The sequence below is a fragment of the Phyllostomus discolor genome, chromosome 3, assembly GCF_004126475.2.
Source record: "Phyllostomus discolor isolate MPI-MPIP mPhyDis1 chromosome 3, mPhyDis1.pri.v3, whole genome shotgun sequence".
NCBI lineage: Eukaryota > Metazoa > Chordata > Mammalia > Chiroptera > Phyllostomidae > Phyllostomus > Phyllostomus discolor.
In genome coordinates this window covers 123,980,883-124,003,789 of record NC_040905.2, presented here as the reverse complement: position 1 = coordinate 124,003,789, position 22,907 = coordinate 123,980,883, and the positions used below count along the sequence as shown (strand labels likewise).

At 41.6% G+C, this 22,907-nt stretch overlaps 1 pseudogene; it reads right to left on the bottom strand.

Annotated features, from left to right (window-relative positions):
• Nucleotides 1–5,785: 5,785 nt before the first annotated feature.
• LOC114504784 lies at nt 5,786–8,640 on the bottom strand (annotated as a pseudogene).
• Between the last annotated feature and the right edge of the window lie 14,267 nt (nt 8,641–22,907).

Genomic DNA, 22,907 nt, shown 5'->3' with positions numbered 1-22,907 from the left:
AAGAGAGAGAGAGCGAGAGAGAGATATGTCTCAAACAGACAAACAGATCAATGCCCCAGGGCTCATCCTTTGGAGCAACCAAGAGATAGCCAATCTATCAGATGCACAGTTCAAAACACTGGTGATCAGGAAGCTCACAGAATTGGTTGATTTTGGGTGCAAATTACATGAAAAAAAGCAGGTTACCATAAAAGAGATGAAGGAAGATGCACGGAGAACCAATAATGATGGGAAGGAAACTGGGACTCAAAACAATAGAGTGGACCAGAAGGAAGAAAAAAATAACCAAACAGGAAAGAATGAAGAATGAAGAATTTAAAAAAAAAAAAACAAGGAGAAGCTTAGGAACCTCCAGGACATGTTTAAACATTTCAACATCTGAATTATAGGGGTACCAGAAGGGGAAGAGAAAAAGCAACAGATTGAACACGTATTTGAACAGATAATAAAGGAGAACTTCCCCATTCTGGCAAAGGAAATAGACTTCCAAGAAGTCCAAGAAGCTCAGAGAGCCCGAAAGAAGTTGGACCCAAGGAGAAACACACCAAGGCACATCATAATTACATTAGCCAAGGTAAAAATGAAGGAGAGAATTCTAGAAGCAGCAAGAGATAAGGGGACAGTCACCTACAAAGGAGTTCCCATCAGACTGTCAGCTGATTTCTCCAAAGAGACCTTACAGGCAAGAAGGGGCTGGAAAGAAGTATTCCAAGTCATGAAAGACAAGGACCTATATCCCAGATTGCTCTATCCAGCAAAGCTTTCATTTAGAATGGAAGGGCAGATAAAGTGCTTCCCAGATAAGGTCAAGTTAAAGGAGTTCATCATCACCAAGCCCTTATTTTATGAAATGTTAAAGGGACTTATCTAAGAAAAGAAGATAAAGAAAAAACATGTACAGTAAAATGACAGCAAACTCACAATTATTAACAACCACACCTAAAGCAAAACCAAAAGAAACTAAGCAAACAACTAGAACAGGAACAGAACCACAGAAATGGAGATCACATGGAGGGTTAGCAACAGGGGAGTGGGAGGAGGAGAGAGGGGGGAAAGGTACAGAGAATAAGTAGCATAGAAGGTAGGTTGAAAATAGATAGGGGGAGGGTAAGAATAGTATGGGAAATGTAGAAGCTAAAGAACTTATAAGTATGACACATGGACATGACTAAAGAGGGGGGATATGGGTGGGAGAGGGTATACAGGGTGGAGGGGAGTGAAGGGGGGAAAATGGAACAACTGTAATAGCATAATCAATAAAATATATTTTAAAAAGCAAAAACAAAATAGGAATATAAAACAACCAAGGAGCTCAATAAACTCCAACATAAGTACACTCAGAGACACACTGAAATACATTATGATCAAACTTTCAAAAGCCAAGCATAACTTCCTGACAGCAGCAAGGAAAGTGAATCATCACATACAAGGGATCTACAATAAGCTAACAGATTTCTCACTGGAACATTTTGAGGCCAGAAGGCAGCAGGCCAATATATTCAAAGAAAAAAATTCAACCAAGAACCCTATGCCCAGCAAAACTGTCCTTCAAAAGTGAGGGAGAAATTTAGACATTACCAGATAATAGAAGCTGAGGGAATTCAGGGCCATTAGCCCTGAAAGAAAGGCTCAAGGGAGTCCTTCAAGGTGAAACCAAAGGACACTAAACAGTAACTTGAAGTCATATAAAGATTTATTGAGACAAATATTTCAATTAAGGTAAACACATGGAAAATTAATTATAAAAGGAAGTATTATTAACAATAGTGTGTAACAGTATTTTTTGGTTTCTACAATTATTAGTGCAAAAAGTAGTATTACTGCAACTTTGATCAGTAACTCCAAATCTTGTTTTCTACATAATTTAAAAGATAGATGTATTTAAAAATTATCAGTTTATGTTTTGGGGCACACAATATATAAGAGGTGATTTTGTGACATCAAGAATGAAAGGGATGGGGATAGAGCTGTGAAGGATCAGAGTTTTTATGTTACCTAAGTTAAGCTATTATCAATTCAAATTAATGTTGTAACTTTAGGATGTTAAATGTAATCCCCAGGGTAACCACAAAAAAATAGCTTTAGAAAATGCACACAAGGAAATAAGAAATTTAATCATTTTACTAAAAAAATAAAATAAATACAAGGAAGACATAAAGCAAGAAATAAAGGACAAAAAAGCTATGAGGCACATAGAACAATGACAGAAGTCCCTCCTCATCAGTAATTACTTGAGATGTTAATAGATTAAACTTTCCAATCAAAAGACAAATGGGTAGAGTGGATAAAAACACATGATCCAACTAGATGCTGTGTATGCGAGACTTGGTATCTAAAGACACAAACAGATTGAAAGGATGGAAAAAGATACCCCATGGAAACAGTAAGCAAAAGGAAGGAGGTGTATTTATACTAACATTAGACAAAATAGACTTTAAATCAACAAAGGTTACAAGAGACGACCATAAAAGGGTCAATACAGCAAAAAGATAAAACAATTGTAAACATTTGTGCATCTCACGAGAGACATTAAAATATATGAAGCAAAAACTGACAGAAAATGAGAAACAGACATTCTATAATAATAGTTGAAGACTTTAATACCCCACTCACAATAATGGACAGAGCTGCCAGAAAGTAATTACGGAAACAGAGGCTTAATACGATAAATCAGCTAGACCTAACAGTCATGCACTGCATTGCATAACTATGTTTCAGTCAATGTTAGACTATGTATACAACAGTGGCTCCTTAAGATTATGAATGATTATAAAGCAAAAATTTGTTTCCAATGCTGAAAGAAAAAGCTGGACCTTTCCTTGGTGTTGAATTTACTGCTAAGCACTGAGTGGCTTAATTAGATGAGGTCCACAGGCTGCCCTCATGGCTGGGGCTCCAGAGTTGGTGAAGAAGCAAGGAGAGAGGCCTGGGAAGGAGGGGAGCCTATGCACTCACACCCATCCCTGCACAAACACACACACTCATGTCCACAAACTCACTTCCCTCTGTTTCTCTCTTTCTTCTGAGTCACTTCTCTCCCTCTCCTTTCTTCTCTCTGTGTTTTATTACTTTTCAAGTTTCATCTCTGGGTGTCTTTTGACCTCTATGCTCCTTTTCTCTTCTTTTCTTTCTTTCTTCCTCCCTCCCTCCTCCTGATGTCTATTCTTCCTCCAGCAGCACGTCCCTCCACAGTCCTTTCCTCATCTATTCAAGGCATGTGCTCACACACACTTTAGCTTTTATATCTTGTTTTTACTATACTTTTTCTATTATACTTACCATTGTGTGATACTTACAATTGCCTACAATATTCATACAGTAACATGTTGTACAGGCCTGTAGACCAGGAGCAATAGGCTGCACCATATAGCCTAGGTGTGTAGTAGGTTATACCACCTAGGTTTGTGTAATACACTCTATGATGTGTGCACAGTTATGAAATTACCTAACAGTGCAGTTCTCAGAATTTATCACAATTGTTAAGTGACAGATGACTATGACACATTACCTGATAACAGAATATACATTTTCCTTAAGTGCATGTGGGAAATTTTCCAGGAGAGGTCATGTGTTAGGATACAAATTAAGTCTCAAGAGATTAAAAAAACAGTTATCTTAATGGCTATCTAGATTACTTACTATAAAGCCCATCTATGTAACATACTTCTACAACTTTAGTTTTAAACCTTTTTAAAAATATATTTTATTGATTATGCTGTTACACTTTTATGAATTTTTGCCCCTTTTCCACCTCCACCTGGTGCCCCCATTCCCTCCAATGATTCTCCCCCCGCCTTAGTTCATGTCCATGGGTCGCTCATATAACTTCTTTGGCTTCTCCATTTCCTATACTATTCTTAACATAACCCTGTCTATTTTGTACTGACCAATTATGTTTCTTTTTAAAAAGATTTTATTTATTTTTAGACAGAGGGGAAAGAAGGAAGAAAGAGAAGAAGAGAAACATCAGTCGATTGCCTCTCACATGTATCATCAACTAGGAACCTAGCCTGCAACCCAGGCATGTGCCCTGGCTGGGAATCAGACCAGACTTTTCAGTTCTCAGGCAGGCATTCAATCCACTGAACCATACAAACTGGGGAAGCCAATTATATTTCTTAATCCTTGCGCCATTTTCCCCATTTGCCCCCTTCTCCCTCCCAGCTGATAACCCTCCAAATGATCGCCATACTAATGATTCTGTTCCTGTTCTTGTTTGCTTAGTTTGTTTTTTTTTTTTTAGATTCAGTTGTTGGTAGCCATGAATTTATTGCCATTTTAATGTTCATAGTTTTGATCTTTTTCTTATAAGTCCTTTTAAACATTTCATGTAGTAATGTCCTAGTGATGATGAACTCTGTTACCTTTACCTTGTCTGGGAAGCACTTTATCTGCCCTTCCATTCTAAATGATAGCTTTGCTGGGTAGAGTAATCTTGGCTGTAGGTCCTCACTTTTCATCAATTTGAATATTTCCTGCCTGTTCCTCCTTGCCTGCAAAGTTTCTTTGGAGAAATCAGCTGACAGTCTTATGGGAACTCCTTCGTAGGTAACTCTCTGCTTTTCTCTTGCCGCTTTTAAGATTTTCTCTTTATCTTTAATCTTTGATATTTTAATTATGGCATGTCTTGGTGTGGTCCTCTTCAGGTTCAACTTGCTTGGGACTCACTATGCTTCTTGAACTTGTGGGTCTATTTCCTTTACAAAATTAGGGAAGCTTTCTTTCATTATTTTTTTTCAAGTAAGTTTTCAATTTCTTGCTCCATCTCTTTTCCTTCTCGCACACCTATGACTCAGATGTTGGTACATTGGAGGTGTCCCAGAGGCTGCTTATATTATCCTTTTTTTTAAAAAATATATTTTTTTCTTCTTGCTATTCTGGTTGAATGCTCATTTCTTCCTTATGTTCCAGTCCTGATTTGGATCCTGGCTTCATCCCATCAACTGTTTGTTCCCTGTAGTTTTTGTTTGTTTGTTTGTTTTGTTTTGTTTTTTATTACACTTAGTGTAACCTTCATTTCTTCCTCGGCCTTTTTCATGTTGTTGCCATACTCAGTGAGTTCTTTGAGCATCCTGATCACCAGTGTTTTGAACTCTGTCTCTAATAGGTCGGTTATCTCCATTTTGTTTACTTCTTTTTCTAGGGTCTTATTCTCTCCTTTCATTGGGTCATATTGTCTTTGTCTCCTCAATTTGACAGCCTCCCTATATTTGTTTCTGTCTATTAGGTAGAGCTGCTTTGACTCTCTGCTTTTGTATCATGGTCTATTGTAGAAAAGACACCTGTAAATTGTGTGGGATTGAGCCTTAGACAATCCCCAGGTCAAGGAAAACCACTTCACCACTTTCTTGCTCTGTGTTAGGGGAGGGCTCAGAGAAGTCATTACTACTGCCTGGCTTCTGGAGGTTTGCTTGGCACTCACCCTGTTACCAGTCACTTCACTTACTCCCTGTATGTGACTGGTGTCCTTCCAACTCTTGCCCTGTGCTGAATCCCAGAGGGGGCAGGTCTGAGTACATTCCTAAGTTCCTGTGGACTCTTTAGGCAGAGTTCCTGAAAATCTGGCAGTTTCTTCTGCTTCCCTAACCTCCACTGGTTTTTTACAGCCAGAGGGCTATGGGGATTTATCTTCTTGGAGCTCAAACCCTCAACTGTGTGGTCTGGCCTGGGGCTGGGATTGCTTACCTCCCAACATATTCTGCCCAATTTTTATCTACCACCCAAGAATGTGGGAACTGCCCATTTCACCACCGTTGCCTCTCTGCACCACTTGCCCATTTCCACATCATCTGCCCCTCCTACACGTCTGGATGAATATGACTTCATTAAATCTTTGGTTGTTGAACTTCCATACAGCACAATTTTCTCATGGTTCTGGGTGTTATTTGTTTTGACGTTAGTTGCAATTTTTTCTGTGGTTGCACAAGGTGAAGTGTGTTCACTGCACTTCCATCTTGACCAGGAATCTCATTTTATTTTTTTCCCTCTCCATCCATCATTTTATTCAAAGCCATTGTCTTGAGCTCTGCCATCCCAAGGAGATCCAACATGAACTCAGTGTGTTATAAATTAACCATGGCAGGGCATCACCCCAGGAGCCCAGGCAACTGGATGCAGACCCTCCACAGTCTGCCTCTGATTCTTAGTTTGCTGGGATCTGTCACAGTCCCTGGCTATGCAGCCTGCTCATCCTGGGATCACAGCCTGCAGTTCCTTGTCTTTCTGTCAGTACATCAGAGCTCAGCTGTATTCTGAATAATCCTCCTCCACATAGTTAGAGGGGAACCAGTCAATCCAGTCGTAGATCTCCCCTTACCACCAGCCTTGTTGTCCCCTCTTGTTAAGGATCTTGACAATGTCACCCTCCTTGAAGTTCAGCTGTGATTGGTCCTGGGCACAGAAGTCATAGCAGACCTTGACTGTGCCAAAATACTTGGTGCTCCCTTGTGCTGGTTTGCTGATGGCTCTCCTCTCAGGCTCCTTGAAGGGGAGCTTCAGGGTGGTGTCCAGTGACTTGAGCAATCCTTTAGGGAATTCTTCTGGTAAAACTCCACCAGCTCCATCAGCCCTCGAAAAGCCTTCTTTTCTGTATCCAGTACAGTCCTTCTGCTGTCATGATTTTAAAGTGCTTGGCTTCAACATTATACTTAATGCTGATGGCATATTCTTCTGCTGTGTCCTTCACCCCTCTTGCCACACCAAGAATGTCCTGTCCAAGCAGTTGGTGAGGGTACTTTCTTCTGCGTCCAGCCTGCCTCCATGGGGTCCATGTACCAGAGATGAACAGACAGGTCCTGGGGGAGGGGCCATGCACATAGGGCTTGACCCTGTTATAGGGAATCCAGCCAACTTCATTTGTAGCTGTATTCCTGCCTCCCACCATTTCTGTTCCACCTTGGCCTTGGGGAGTTCCATGATGTCTCCAGGGTTGAGCCATAGAAAAGGGCCAATGGGTCCTGAAGGGGGAGGAATCCCATAGTACTCTTGGCAAACCTCCATCTTGGGCAGTCCCAGCTCATTCCTCTTTTTGTCCTGAGCCCAGTGATATAGCCTATCCTTCTTCATAGTTCCAGAAAATCTTTGCCCATGGTGGCCACAAGGGAGGGGCTCTCCCCAAACACTCTTTGTGTGCAGTGTGCCCAACACCAGTGACAACAGTAGCCCTGATAGAAAGTTCCTCTCAGCAGTATCTGGCAAGCCTTGCAGGATGTAGTCTCCTTGAAGGAAAACATCTGGAAGTCATGCCCGTTGGCTGTGGCAGGGTAGATGTTGGAGATGGCCATCTCAAACTGTTCCATCTACTTCCTCAGCTCTCATGTCTTGAAGAACAGCTCATAGCCCTGAGCACCTTGGTCTTCGATCAGGAGAAACACATGAGTCAACTTCTTGTTGTCATGGTCTCCCGAAGAGTCATCATGAACCTGGAAGCTGTGTAGGTTCACAAAGTCCTTGAATTTGTAGGAGTTCCCTCAGCACTTACAGATGAGCAGAACTCTGTTCAGCAGGAAGGTGTACCTGTCCATCTTGGAGTAGTGTTCCACAGTGGTGATCTTGAGTTCCCCATTGATCTTGGGCCAGCCATAGTGGGCCAGGAACTGGTCCCAGTTCTCAATAGACAGCTGGAAGTTGGTGATCTGCTGCAGGGTCTCATTGTCCCTCTTGACCTCATTCATGCACTGTGCGAGGTCCCTCATTGCATCCAGGGCCACCAAAGGTTCTCCTTCTCCATTGCATCCTGTGTGTGTTTCACCAGCTCCTGGAGAAGAAGGTGGTAGTTGAGCACCCACTGCATCAGCACCATCAGCAGGTCCCACAAGGTGAACCTCCCATTGTTTGCTTGCTGAAAACATTCCTCTAGCTTCATTTGCACATCCACTGGGTACAGGCCACATGGTCCAGGTGCTTGCTGGCTGACTCCACCTGGATGTGGTAGTGGCCATAGATGAAGAACCTCTCCTTGTATTTGATGAAGACCTGGTAGAGGGTTGGTGTGCCAGTTGTGCCAGGGCTTCCTTTATCTCCTTTAGGAAGTGAGTGTGTACACGATGCAGGTCCTCAGTGTTTATGAAGAGGGTCACTATGTCGTCAGGTTTGAGGAACCATTGCAGGAGCTTCATGAAGTGCTGTTGGATGGAGCACAGTGTGTTTGTGTACTTCTCTGTCTGCTGGATCTCTCTCAGGCAGCATCACCACTAGTTGTACTCTGTCATTTTGGGTGGCATGGGCATGGGCTCTGTGCACTTGAGGTCCTCCTAGATCTCGTCACCCTCTTCCTTTTTGTTCTCCACACAGTCATATAGATCCTCATCATCCTCCACGGTGTCATCAATCGGGTTGGACAGGCCACTGTAAATATCTTCAACCCCCACACTCTCCTCCTCAGTGGGGAAGGACATGACCCCCTTGTTCTGTGCAATCAGGGTCCAGGACAGGGCAGACAGGGTGTAGATGACCTTCCCCAAACCCTGCACTCTGAAGAGGTCAAAGACCTCAAAGAGCTCACTCCTCTTAAGGCCAAACTTCTCAAAGCAGGTAGACAAGAAGGTGAAGATATTGTTAAGGCACAGGAACTGGGACATCTGGGAGTGCAGGTTGACCTTGCTGTAAGTTGATGGCATGGGGCAGCAGAATGTTAAGCAGCTGGCAGAGAAGGACCACATCCCCTCATTTTAAATCTTTAGATGAATATTTTTTTATTTTATTTTTATTGTTGGAACTATTACAAATGTCCCTATTTTCCCTACATCACCGCCTCCACCCAGTGCCCTTCACTGACTGTAACAGGGTAAAGTTAGAAATCAATAATAAAACTGGAAATTTAATAAAATCATAAAAATTAAGTAAAACACTTTTAAATAGGCAATGATGGATCAAAGAAGAATTCACAGGGGAAATTAGAAAATACTTGAGATGGGGACTTCCGGCAAGATGGAGGAATAGGTGGTCGCACCGTACCGCCTCGTACAACCAAGATTAGAAAACCAATAATTTACAACAATAATTTACTATCAGAATAACACCCAGATCTGGCAGAGGATTTATCTGAATGGAAGTCGGGCAGCCAAGAAGTTGAAGTAGACGCCTTCATCCGGACTGGTAGGAGAAGACGAGCCGGCGGGCGCGGGGCTGGCTCGGGTCGGCGGCGGAGGTCGGGGAAGGTTGGCGCGAATCGGTGCAAAAAGCCATCGGGTGCGTAAGAAGGCAACGGTGATCCCTGAGTACGCAAGCTGCGGCTGGCAGACCCAGAGGGGCAGCGATTGTGGACCAGGGCAGAACTCGCGGCCCGGAAGCCCAAACAAGGGTCTGAGTCCAGGGGAACGGAACTACCGCCATTGTTTTCTCCTGCCCCGCTCCCGCCCCGCCCCCACATATAACGTCACAATCTAGCGACCGGGGTGCCCAGCCCCGGAGAGCACCTAAGGCTCCGCCCCCCACCGTAAAAAGAGCAACCAGACCGGGAAAAAAAAAAAAGGAGAGACAGGGGGAAAAAAAAACCATGTTTTCAACAGAACAAATCAGTCCCCCAGGACTCATCCTTTTGAGCGACCAAGAATTAGCCAATCTATCAGATGTGCAGTTCAAAACACTGGTGATCAGAAAGCTCACAGAACTGGTTGATTTTGGATGAAATTTAGATGAAAGAATGCAGAGTACCATGAAACAGATGCAGGAAGACACGCGGAGGAGAGCCAATAGTGAAAGGAAGGAATATGAGTCTCAAAACAATACAGTGGACCAGAAGGAAGATAGAATCAACCAAGCAGGAAAGCATGATGAAATAAGAATTCAAAAAATTGAGGAAAAGATTAAGAGCATCCAAGACACCTTTAAACATTCCAATATCCGAATTATAGGGGTACCAGAATCAGAAGGGGAAAAGCAACAGATTGAGCACATATTTGAACAAATAATAAAGGAGAACTTCCCCAATCTGGCAAAGGGAACAGTCTTCCAAGAAATCCAAGAAGCTCAGAGAGCCCCAAAGAAGTTGGACCCAAGAAGAAACACACCAAGGCACATCATAATTACATTAGCCAAGGTAAAAACGAAGGAGAGAATCCTAGAAGCAGCAAGAGGTAAGGAGACAGTAACCTACAAAGGAGTTCCCATCAGACTGTCAGCTGATTTCTCCAAAGAGACCTTACAGGCAAGAAGAGGCTGGAAAGAAATATTCCAAGTCATGAAAGACAAGGACCTACATCCCAGATTGCTCTATCCAGCAAAGCTCTCATTTAGAATGGAAGGGCAGATAAGGTGCTTCTCAGATAAGGTCAAGTTAAAGGAGTTCATCATCACCAAGCCCTTATTTTATGAAATGCTAAAGGGACTTATCTAAGAAAAGAAGATAAAGAAAAGACATCTATAGTAAAAGGACAGCAAACTCACAAATATCAACAACCACACCTAAAGCAAAACCAAAAGAAACTAAGTAAACAATTAGAACAGGAACAGAACCACAGAAATGGAGGGCACATGGAGGGTTAGCAGCAGGAGGGTGGGAAGAGGAGAGAGGGGGAAAAGGTATAGAGAATTAGTAGCATAGAATGTAGGTTGAAAATAGATAGGGGGAGGGCAGGAATAGTACGGGAAATGTAGAAACTAAAGAACTCATAAGTATGACACATGGACATGAACTAAAGGGGGAAATGTGGGTGGGAGGGGGGTACAGGGTGGAGGGGAGAGAAGGGGGGAAATGGGACAACTGTAATAGCATAATCAATAAAATATATTTAAAAAATAAAGGAAAAAAAAAAGAAAATACTTGAGATGAATGAAAATGAAAACACAACAACCAAAACAAATAACAAAAAGCAGAGCTAAAGGGGGAATTTATAGTTTTAAATGCTTATATTTAAAAAGAAAGATATAAGCCCTGACTGGTGTGGCTCAGTTTGTTGGGGGTCATCCTGCAAAGCAAGGCACCACTGGTTTGATCTGAGGTTAGGACACATGCCTGGCCTGCTGTCTTGGTCCTCTGTCAGGGTGCATGCAGGAGGCCTCCAATCGATGTTTCTTTCCCTCTCTTTTTCACTCCTTTCCTCATTCTAAAAAAAAATAAAATATTTTTAAAATAAACAGAAAGATAAAATCTACCACCTAATTTAACAATTTAAGAAATTAGAAGAAGAACTAAACCCAAAGCTAGCAGAAGTAAGGAAATAATAAAGTTTAGAAATTAGATCAATGAAATAGAAGATAGAAAAATAGGGAAAAATCAATGAAGCCAAAAGTTTTTCTTTGAAAATGTCAACAAAGTTAACAAATCTTTAGTTATCTGGAATAGGGAAAAAAGAGAGAAGATTCAAATTATTATAATCAGAAATGAAAGTGGGGACATTGATACCAATTCTACAGAAATAAAAAAAAGACTGTGAGAGAGTACTATAAACAATTACATGCTAAATTGGATAACCTAGATGAAATGGACAAATTCCTAGAAACACAAAATCTACCAATTCTAAATCACAAAGAAATAGAAAATCTGAATAGACCTATAACTAGTAACAACACTGAATCAGTAAAAGAAAAAAAAAATCTCCCAACAAAGAACATCACTGGACCTGATGGCTTCACCCATGAATTTGACCATATATTTAAACAACAACTAATACCAATCAGTCTGTAAATAGAACAAATCAAGGAAACACTTCCTCTCTCAGTCTATAAGGCCAGCATTAAACTGACATTAAAGCCAGAAAAAGAAACTGCAAGAAAATGACAGGTTTACATCCCTTATGTACTAATGAATAAAATTTGCAGAATATTAAAAAAAATATATACCATGACCAAGTGGGATTTATTCCTGGAATACAAAGATGGCTCAGCATATGAAAACCAATCAATGTAATATGCCACATCAACACAATGAAGAAGGAAAAGCACATAATTATTTCAATTGATTCAGAGAAAGTATTGGACAAAATTCAATAACTTTTATAATAAAAACACTCATCAAACTAGGAACAGAAGGTAATAAAAGCCATAAGTAAAAAATGCAGCGAACATCATGCTGAATATTGAAAGACTAAAAACAATTCACCTAAGATCAGGAACAATGCAAAGACACTCACTTTAATCACGTTTACTTAACATAGTACTGGAAGTTCTAGCCAGAGCAATAGGGAAAAAAAATCCAAATTGGGAAAGAAGAAATAAAATAACCTGTTGGCAGATGATATACATAGAAAACTAAAGATACCACTTAAAAAACTATTAGAAGAAATGAATTTAGCAAAGTAACAGGAGAAAAAGTCAACACACAAGAAGTTGTATTTCTATACCCTAAAAATGAACAATCTGAGAAGGAAATTACACAAACAATTCTATTAACAATAGTGTCAAAAAAATACTTACACTTAGAATTTAACCAAGAAGGTAAAAGACTCATGCAACAAAAACTACAAAAATTATTGAAATTAAGAAAGAAAGAAATAAAGGAAAATACATATCATGTTCATGAATTGGAAGATTTATTACTAAAATGTCAATATCACCAAAGGAGATCTACAGAGTCAATGCAACACTATAAAAATTCCAATTACATTTTTTGCAGAAATAGCAAAACCAATCCTAAAATTCCTATGGAATATTAAGGGATCCAAATAGACAAAACAATCTTTTTTAGAATTATATTATATTGGCCTTGGCTGGTGTGGCTCAATGGATTGAGTGCCAGTCTGCAAACCAAAGGGTTGCTGGTTTGATTCCCAGTCAGAGCACATACCTGGGTTGTGGGCCAGGACCCCAGTTGGGGACATGCAAGAGGCAATCACACTTTGATGTTTCTTTCCCTCTCTTTCTTCCTCCCTTCCCCTATTTCTAAAAATAAGCAAATAAAATATTTTTTAAAATTCTATTTTAATTGGTTGGCCAAGATGGAGGTGTAAAGGTCGATACACTTTACCTCCTCCACAACCAAAATAAGGACAACTTAAAAATAAAATAACAACCAGAACTGACAGAAAATTGAACTGTATGGAAGTCTGACAACCAAAGACTTAAAATAGACACATTCACCCAGACCAGTAGGTGGGGTGGAGTCCAGCAGCTGGGTGGAGAGGAGTCCCAGCACAAAAAGCGGTGGTATCGGATATGCAAGATGGAAGTGGGTGGATGCTGGGTGAGCAGGCAGCAGAAGGCAGACCTTGGGCCCAGGGTAGCAATGGGCAGACACAGTGAGGCAGCTATTGTGAAGCGAGGCATGGGGTGCAAGGCAGCTAGTTGACTGGGTGGTCCCACATTTGCACGCAGATAAACCAGGCAAGGCTGGGGAGCAAGAGAGACTGCGAAACTCAGGGTCCTAGGGCTGGGAAATAAAGCCTCAATGCACAGATTGGGGACACCTGTGGGGGTTGAGGCCCAGGGAGAGACTCCTAGCCTCACAAGAGAGTGCATTGGAGAGACCCACAGGGTCCTAGAACGTGCACAAGCCCACCCACATGGGAATCAGCACCAGAAAGGCCCAGTTTGCTTGGGGGAAGTGGCGGCAGGGACTGAAGTCTGGCAGAGAGCAGAGCAAGCCCCATTGTTCCCTCTCGAACCCCGCCCCGACATGCAACATCACAACCCAGTGGACTGGGCTACCCCACCCTGGTGAGCACCTAAGGCTCCACCCCTTATACATAATAGGTACAACCAGACCAAAAAAGAAAGAAAGAAAGAAAGAAAGAAAGAAAGAAAGAAAGAAAGAAAGAAAGAAAGAAAGAAAGAAAGAAAGGCCTGAATGGAAGATCAGATCAAAGCCCCAGAGCAAATACTTTTAAACGATGAAGAGATAGCCAACCTATCCGATGCACAGTTCAAAGCACTGGTGATCAGGATGTTCACAGAATTGGTTAAATTTGGTTGCAGATTAGATGAAAAAATGAAGGCGATGCTACGTGAAATGAAGGAAAATGCACAGGGAACCAATAGTGATGGGAAGGAAACTGGGACTCAAATCAATGGAGTAGACAAGAAGGAAGAAAGGAACAACCAAACAGAAAAGAATGAAGAAACAAGAATTTTTTAAAAATGAGGAGAGGCATAAGAACCTCCAGGACATCTTGAAATGTTCCACCTTCCAAATTATAGGGGCACCAGAAGGGGAAGAGGAAGAGCAACGAGTGGAAAACTTATTTGAACAAATAATAAAGAACTTCCCCAATCTGGCAAAGGAAATAGACGTCCAGGAAGTCCAGGAAGCTCAGAGAGTCCCAAAGAACTTGACCCCAAGGAAGCACACACAAAGGCACATCATAATTACATTAGACAAGATTGAAGAGAAGGAGAGACTCTTAAAAGCAGCAAGACAAAACAACAGAGTTGCCTATAAAGGAGTTCCCATCAGACTGTCAGCTGATTGCTCAAAAGAGACCTTGCAGGCCAGAAAGGGCTGGAAAGAAGTATTCCAAGTCATGAAAAGCAAGGACCTACATCCAAGATTACTGCACCCTGCACAGCTATCATTTAGAATGGAAGGGCAGATAAAATGCTTCCCAGATAATGTCAAGTTAAAGGAGCTCATCATCACCAAACCCTTATTATATGAAATGTTAAAGGGACTTATCTAAGAAAAAGATGATCAAAAACATGTACAGTAAAATGACAGAAAACTCACAATTATTAACAACCACACCTAAAACAAAAACAAAAACAAAGTAAGCAAACAACTAGAACAGGAACAGAACCACAGAAATGGAGATCACATGGAGGGTTAGCAACAGGGGAGTGGGAGGAGAAGAGAGGGGGAAAAGGTACAGAGAATATATAGCATAGATGGTAGATAGAAAAGAGACAGATGGAGGGTAAGCGTCCCATGGGAAATGTAGAAGCTAAAGAACTTATGACACATGGACATGAACTAAAGAGGGAGAATGTGGGTGGGAGAGGGTGTGCAGGGCGGAGGGGAGTGAAGGGGGAGGAATGGGACAACTGCCACATTTGTGATTAGTTCTTTGGTTTCTACATTTCCTATACTATTCTTAACTTTCCCCTGTCTATTTTGTACCTACCATTTATGCTACTTATTCCCTGTACCTTTTTCCCCATTCTCCCCACTCCACCTCCCTGCTAATAACACACCATGTGATCTCCATTTCTGAGATTCTGTTCCTATTCTAGTTATTTGTTCAGTTTGTTTTTGGTTTTTTTGGGTTAGTTGATGGTTGTGAGTTTGTGGTTATTTTATTGCCCATATTTTTTTATCATTTTCTTTTTCTTAGATAAGTCCCTTTAACATTTCATATAATAAGGGCTTGATGATGATGAAATCCTTTAACTTGACTTTATCTTTTTATTTTTGACTTTATTTGCCCTTCCATTCTAAATGATAGCTGTGCAGGGTGCAGTAATCTTGGATGTAGGTCCTTGCTTTTCATGACTTGGAATACTTCTTTCCAGCCCTTTCTGGCCTGCAAGGTCTCTTTTGAGCAATCAGCTGACAGTCTGATGGGAACTCCTTTATAGGCAACTCTGTTGTTTTGTCTTGCTGCTTTTAAGAGTCTCTCCTTCTCTTCAATCTTGTCTAATGTAATTATGATGTGCCTTTGTGTGTGCTTCCTTGGGGTCAAGTTCTTTGGGACTCTCTGAGCTTCCTGGACTTCCTGGACGTCTATTTCCTTTGCCAGATTGGGGAAGTTCTTTATTATTTGTTCAAATAAGTTTCCACTCGTTGCTCTTCCTCTTCCCCTTCTGGTGCCCCTATAATTTGGAAGGTGGAACATTTCAAGATGTCCTGGAGGTTCTTATGCCTCTCCTCATTTTTAAAAAATTCTTGTTTCTTCATTCTTTCTGTTTGGTTGTTCCTTTCTTCCTTCTTGTCTACTCCATTGATTTGAGTCCCAGTTTCCTTCCCATCACTATTGGTTCCCTGTGCATTTTCCTTCATTTCACGTAGCATCGCCTTCATTTTTCATCTAATTTGCAACCAAATTTAACCAATTCTGTGAACATCCTGATCACCAGTGCTTGAACTGTGCATCGGATAGGTTGGCTATCTCTTCATCGTTTAAAAGTATTTGCTCTGGGGCTTTGATCTGATCTTCCATTCAGGCCTTTCTTTCTTTCTTCTTTCTTTCTTTCTTTCTTTCTTTCTTTCTTTCTTCTTTCTTTTTCTTTCTTTCTTCTTTCTTTCTTTCTTTCTTTTTTTTTTTGGTCTGGGTTGTACCTATTATGTATAAGGGGTGGAGCCTTAGGTGCTCACCAGGGTGGGGTAGCCCAGTCCACTGGGTTGTGATGTTGCATGTCGGGGCGGGGTTCGAGAGGGAACAATGGGGCTTGCTCTGCTCTCTGCCAGACTTCAGTCCCTGCCACCACTTCCCCCAAGCAAACTGGGCCTTTCTGGTGCTGATTCCCATGTGGGTGGGCTTGTGCACGTTCTAGGACCCTGTGGGTCTCTCCAATGCACTCTCCTGTGAGGCTGGGAGTCTCTCCCTGCACCCCCACAGGTGTTTTCAATAAGTGTCCCGGAGGTTCTATTTCCTGGTACTGGGACCCTGGGTTTCGAGGGTCTGTCTCACTGCCCAATTTCACCTGGTTTATCTGCGCATGAATGTGGGATCACCGGACAGCCAGGCACCTTGTGCGTAGTTCCTTGCTTCACAGTTGCTGCTTGTCTGGTCTGCCCCCAGGGTCTGCCTGCTGTGGTCTTGCACCCGGGATGCCTTACAAGCCTGGTGCCACCACTTTTTGTGCTGGGACCCCCTCTTTGCCCGGTTGCTCTACTCTGCTGCCCTTTCTACTGGTCTGGATGAATGTGTGTATTTTAGCTCCATGGTTGTCGGACTTCCATACAGTTCAATTCTCTGTCAGATCTGGTTGTTATCTTATTTTTTAAATTGTTGCTGACCTTATTTTGGTTGTGTGAGGAGGCACAGTGTGTCTACCTACGCCTCCATCTTGGCTGGAAGTCCTTTCTTCCTGGTTTTTGTTTATAGCTTGTTTCCTTTTTCATGCTGTTACAGTTCTCACTCAGTTCCCTGTAGTTTGTCTGTGAGTTCCTTGAGCATCTTATAAGCATTATTTTGAATTCTATATCTGATAGTTTGGTTACCATCCATTTAGTTTAGCTCTTTTAGTGGGGAGTCGTCCATTCCTTTTGATTTCAGTATGTGTTTGTTTTTTTTTTGTCTCCCCCATTTTAGGTGACTCTTTTTTGTTTGTTTTTGCACTTCCTGATGTTTCACTTTACTAACTGTCTTTGTAGGATGAACTTCTATGGTAGGAATTTCTACAGGGTTCAGTGCTGTAATCTCTTTGATCTTCTTGTCTGGACACTCTAGGTTTACCCTTTCCCTTTCTTCTCTTCTTCTGTTTGTGTGAGCTTTCTTGTTGTACTTGGGTTTTTACCTTTTGGTGTTCCTTTGTTGGTGTTTCTGTCCTCCCAGCAGGTATACTGATGTTCACAGCTCTCACCTATTCTTGTATGTGACCAGTGGCAGGAGGTAGGCAAAATGGATTAAGATAGCAGGAGAGTATTTTATGGGATTTAAAGTACCAGCAAGTAGATAAGCGATACGAGATTCTTTGGGTAAGTATAGTGTTAACTGTGATATTTCATCTGACCAGCCAATTTTTATAAAAGGTAATAGAGAGATAACACTCATGTTATAAGGAAGGAGGATTGTGAGCTGAATCCAGAAAACAGAGTGCTTGTGCGAGGTTAGATGATGAGATATACTGAGAGTAAAGGATAGAAAGTAGGCATAGTATGAGACAGAATAGAGTTAACCACAACAATAATAATGCTCAGGATTGAAATGAAGTGGGCTAAGATCAGGGAGGGTTGTTGTGTAGTATGTACAATTGTATGGAACAACAATTATTTACAATAGTACTGGAACAACAATAATATGACATGAACTTTGTGATTTGGATAACCAGAATAGAAAGTACCTAATCAACAGTAGTGTTATTGGCACATGAGTAAAGTAAGAGGAGGAAAAAATAAATACAATAAGGAGGAGAATAAGGAAAACCAGTCAAATGATGCAACTAAACAGGGAAATAAAATGAGGAAACTAAACATAAGAGAAATAAAAGAAAATACTAATAAAAGTGGTAAAAAATAATGAAAAAATTATAATAATATACATAAACAATAAAATGCCAGCTCTACAGGATAGCAAAGTGACATTTGTCTCAGTTCCTCAATTTTGGGAGTTTAGCCTTGTGCTCCCCCTTTGGATCTGTCTCTGGACCCTTTGTAACTCCATGTCTTATTGTCTCACTTGGGGGGGAAGAAAAAAAAAGGGAAAAAAAGAGAGGAATGAAAAAGAAAAATATATTTTTTAAGACTTTATTTATTTATTTTAGAGAGGACAGGGAGGGAGGGAGGGAGGGAGGGGAAAGAGAGAGAGAGCGAGAGAGAGAGAGAGAGATAACATCAATGTGCGGTTGTTGGGGGTCATGGCCTGCCAACCAGGCATGTTACCCTGGCTGGGAATCGAACCTGCGACCTTTGGTTCGCAGCCTGCGCTCAATCCACTGAGCTACATTAGCCAGGGCGAAAAAGAAAAATATTGATAATAGCCCTGGCTGGTATAACTCAGTGGATTGAGTGCCGACCTGTGAATGCAAGGGTTGCCAGTTGGATTCCTGGTCGGGGCACATGCGTGGGTTGCGGGCCAGGTCCCCAGTTGGGGGGCGCATGAGAGGCAACCACACATTGATGTTTCTCTCCCTCTTTCTCCCTTGCTTCCCCTGTTTTAAAATAAATAAATCTGTTAAAAATAAAATAAATAAAATCTTTTTAAAAATGGTATAAATACTTTGAAAAAGAAAAAAGAAAAATATTAATAATAATAAGCCTCTTGCTGACTTTAAAGCTATTCCAGGCAGTTTCTGCTGGTCTTCCTAGATGCCACAGGAAGATTGGTGCTGAGCTTTGCTTTTCTCGTTTCCTATGGTTTGAGAGGATGGGGACCAAGTCTGTGCTGCAATATTCACAGTGGCCCCAGCCTCTGGCCCAGCTCATTAGTACACTGCCAGGTTCAAGTCAGCCACTCAGTCTCTGGCACACAGCAGGAGTGGAATGTCGAACACACTGTTCCACTCAGCCTCTGGCATGCACAACTCAAATCACCCTTCTGGGGACCCAGCTGCTGCTCACGAGTTCCTCACAAAGCAGCTGCCCACCGCTCATTCACAAGTGCATGACTTTTCATGCAGCCCAACTTTCCAACCAGTCCCAGAGACTACCCAAGTCAGAGTCCACATGGCCCAAGTCCTCCCTTCTCCAGTAGTTTGCCCGGCACCCCAGTTTCTCTGGTGCTGGTGTCTACAGTCCCAGTGGATGTGTACCACCTCTGTGTGTCTCCCACTTTCTCTCTATTCCCCACAGTGAGTTCCACACATTCAGGTCCCTCCTAGTGCCTGGCTGCCCTCCCTGCTCTGGTAGGGGAGGGAGCTGGGTGATCTAACTCTCCTCCTTGGAATCCTATGGCAGGCGTCTAGCCAAGGGGCGGCCAAATGCCTAGGACATGTGCAGATTCCAGGGACCTACTGTCCCAGCACATTTCCCCACTGTCAGTTTTTCAATGTCCTCTGCAATTTTTGGCCTCCAAACTTCATATAAGCTGGGAATTCCACTGACTGTTCACTCTGTTTCCTCAGAAGATCCGCTAAATGTTCCAGCTGGGCACAGGGAGAACTGGGCTCTGCTCCCGCCCTACCCAACATCTTCTCACAATCTCTATGTAAACCAAATCTTGTGTATTCACTGAAGGATCTCCAACTTCCATCACAGGTTTTGGCCTGCATCCATCCCAAAGGGGAAATGACTTCAAAGGGACAAACTGAAAGTAAGAGAGTTCAAACACAAGGTATCTACAGCCCCTACGGTGTTGAGAAAACGCTTGCTCTGACTACCTTGCTCTTCTAGTCTTCATTTCCTCTGTAACAGTAGAGAAAAAACTGTTTGTACTTCTTAATCCTCGCAGCTCTTCAGCCATTCCCTAACACCCCTCTCCTGTCTGGAAAACCATCAAAATGCTCTATGTATCCATGTTCTGATCTGGTCTTGTTTGCTTTGTTTTTTAAATTCAGTTGTTGATAATATGTTTTATTGTCATTTCATTGTTTTTATAGTTTTGATCTTCTTTTCTCAAATAAGAACCTTTAACATACATATAATGCTGGTTTGGTAATGGTGAAACTCTTTTAGCTTTTCCTTGTTTGGAAGCACGTTTCTCTGCCCTTTGCAACTAAATGATAGTTTTTTTTCCGGGTAGCATAATTTTGTCTGTATGTTCTCACTTTGTTCATGACTTTGGATATTTCTGCCAGTCCCTTCTAGCATGTGAAAGTTTCTATTGAGAAATCAGCTGACAGTCTTATGGGAATTCCCCCTGTAGTTTGCTTTTTTCACTTGCTGCTCTTAAGATCCTCTTATCTTTAACCTTTGGCATTGTAATTATGATTTGTCTTAGAGAGGGCCTCTTTGTATCCATCTTGTTTGGGATTCTGGGCTTCATGGATTTGCATGTCTATTTCCTTCACCAAATTACAGAAGTTTTCTTTCATTGTTTTTTCAACTAGATTTCCAATTTATTGCTCTTTCTGTTCTCCTTCTGTGAGAAGGCACCCCAGTGAGGCGAAGCCAAACTGTGAGCCTAGGCTAGTTGTTGCCAGTGCCAGGCTTGGGGCCACTCAGCAAGAGGTAGGGGTGCTGGGGGCTAATTGATGCTGGCCGTTGCTTGTTTGAGAGGATTTAGAAAGTTATGAATCATGAGCCAAGGCCAGCCATTCTTAGGGAAAAACTACTGTTAATAGATTGGATAGGCCCATAAGTTGGATGTGATGGAGCCTCAGGGGATCACCATCACAGGGCAAACAGTGTTAGGCAGGTTCAAGATATGGCACCAGCATGCCAGCTCTGCGGCTCTGTGGGGGGAGAGTCAGAAAAAGGACAATGACCTCTGCCCACTTTTTTGTCTGGGAGAATGCTGTCCCCCAGCTCTCACCTTGATGTCAGACACTTCATTTCCTCACTCTATGTCACTGGTGCCTTTCAAGCTGCTACCCTAGTGCTGGATCTCAGATGGAGTGAGTCTGAGGAAGTCTGTGTGGGGGTTATTTAAGAGCAACTGCTTGTAACTCCACAAGCTTCTTCCATTGACTCAATCCCTGTTGGTTTTTGCAGCTAGAAGTAATGGGGACTCATTTTCCTGGCACAGGAACCCTGGGCTGGTTGGCCTGGTATGGGGCTGAAACTCCTCACTCCTGAGTTATTACTCTCAATTTTTTTATCCACCACATGTGGATGTGGGACAAGCCTGTTCCGTATTTCTGCCCCTCCTCCCAGCTTAGATGGATGTGGTTCCTTTAATTCCATGATTGTCAGACTTCCATTCAACTTGATTTCTGATAGCTCTGAGTGATGGTTGTTCTAGTTTAGTTGTAATTTTGATGTGGTTGTGCTAGGCAGTCTGTGTACCTATACCTCCATTTTGACTGGAAGTCCAAAACAATCTTTTTGAAATTTATTAAAATTTTTAAATTTTTAATAGGGTTTATTTATTTATTTTTAGAGAGAGAGTTGAAGAGAGGGAAACATCAATGTGTGGTTGTCTCTCATGCACCCCCCACTGGGGACCTAGGTATGTGCCCTGACTGGGAATAAAACTGGCAACCCTTTGGTATGCCAGAGGCACTTAATTAATCCAGAGCCACAGCAGCAGGGCTAAATTTCTTTTTTTTAAAAGATTTTATTTACTTATATTGAGAGAAAGGGGAAGGGAAAAAGGGAGGGAAACATTGACAGTAGCCTCTCTCCCATGTACCCTGACTGGAGACTGACCCACACCCTACGCAGGTGCCCTGACCAGGAATGAAACCAGAGACCTTTTGCTTTGCAGAATGATGCCCAACCAACTGAGCTACTGTAGTCTGGTGAAAAACAATCTGGAAAAAGAAAAACAAAACTGGAGGACTCACATTCTTTTTTTAAAAACATATTACAAAGCTACAATAACAAAAACACTGTGGTATTGGCATACAGACCAATGGAATAGTATAGGGAGGCCATATATAAGCCCTTACATATATTGCCAAATTATTTTTGACAAGGCTCCCAAGACCATTCAATGGGGGAAATAACAGTCTTTTCAACAAACGATGGTGGGAAAACTGGATATCCACATAGTAAAGAATGAAGTTGGACCCTTACTTAACATCATATAAAAAAACTAACTCAAAGTGGATCAAGGACCTCAATATAAGACCTAAAACAATGAAACTCTTATAATTAAAAAGTTTATTCATGAAAAAGACACTATCAACAGAGTAAAAAGGCAACCCACAGAATGGAGGAAAATATTTACCAATCATATTATCCGATAATGGATTAATATCCAGACTATATAGAGAACTAAAACTCAACAAGAAAACAACCTGATTCAAAAATGGGCAAAGGATTTGAACAGACATTTATCAAAAGACAACATACAAATTGCCAATAAGTACATGAAAATATGTTCAACAGCACTAATCATTAGGGAAATGGAAATCAAAACTTCAATGAGATACCATCTCATACCCATTACAATGGCTACTATCAAAAAAACCCAGAAAATGTGTTGGCAAAGATGTGGTGAAATGAGAATCCACGTGCACTGTTGGTGGGAATGTAAGGTGGTGCAGCCACTGTGGAAAACATCATGGAGATTTCTAAAAAAATTAAAAATAGAACTACCATATTGAAGAAATATTTGGACACATGTTCACAATAGCATTCATCACAACAGCTAAAACATGGAAGCAACTCAAGTATCTGCCGATGGATGAATAAACAATACGTAGTATATACATACAATGGAATATTATTCAGCCTTAAAAGAAAATTCTGCAACATGCTACAACATGGGTGAAACACAAGGTCATTATGCTAAGTGAAATAAAGCAATCACAAAAAAACAAAAACTGTTTTA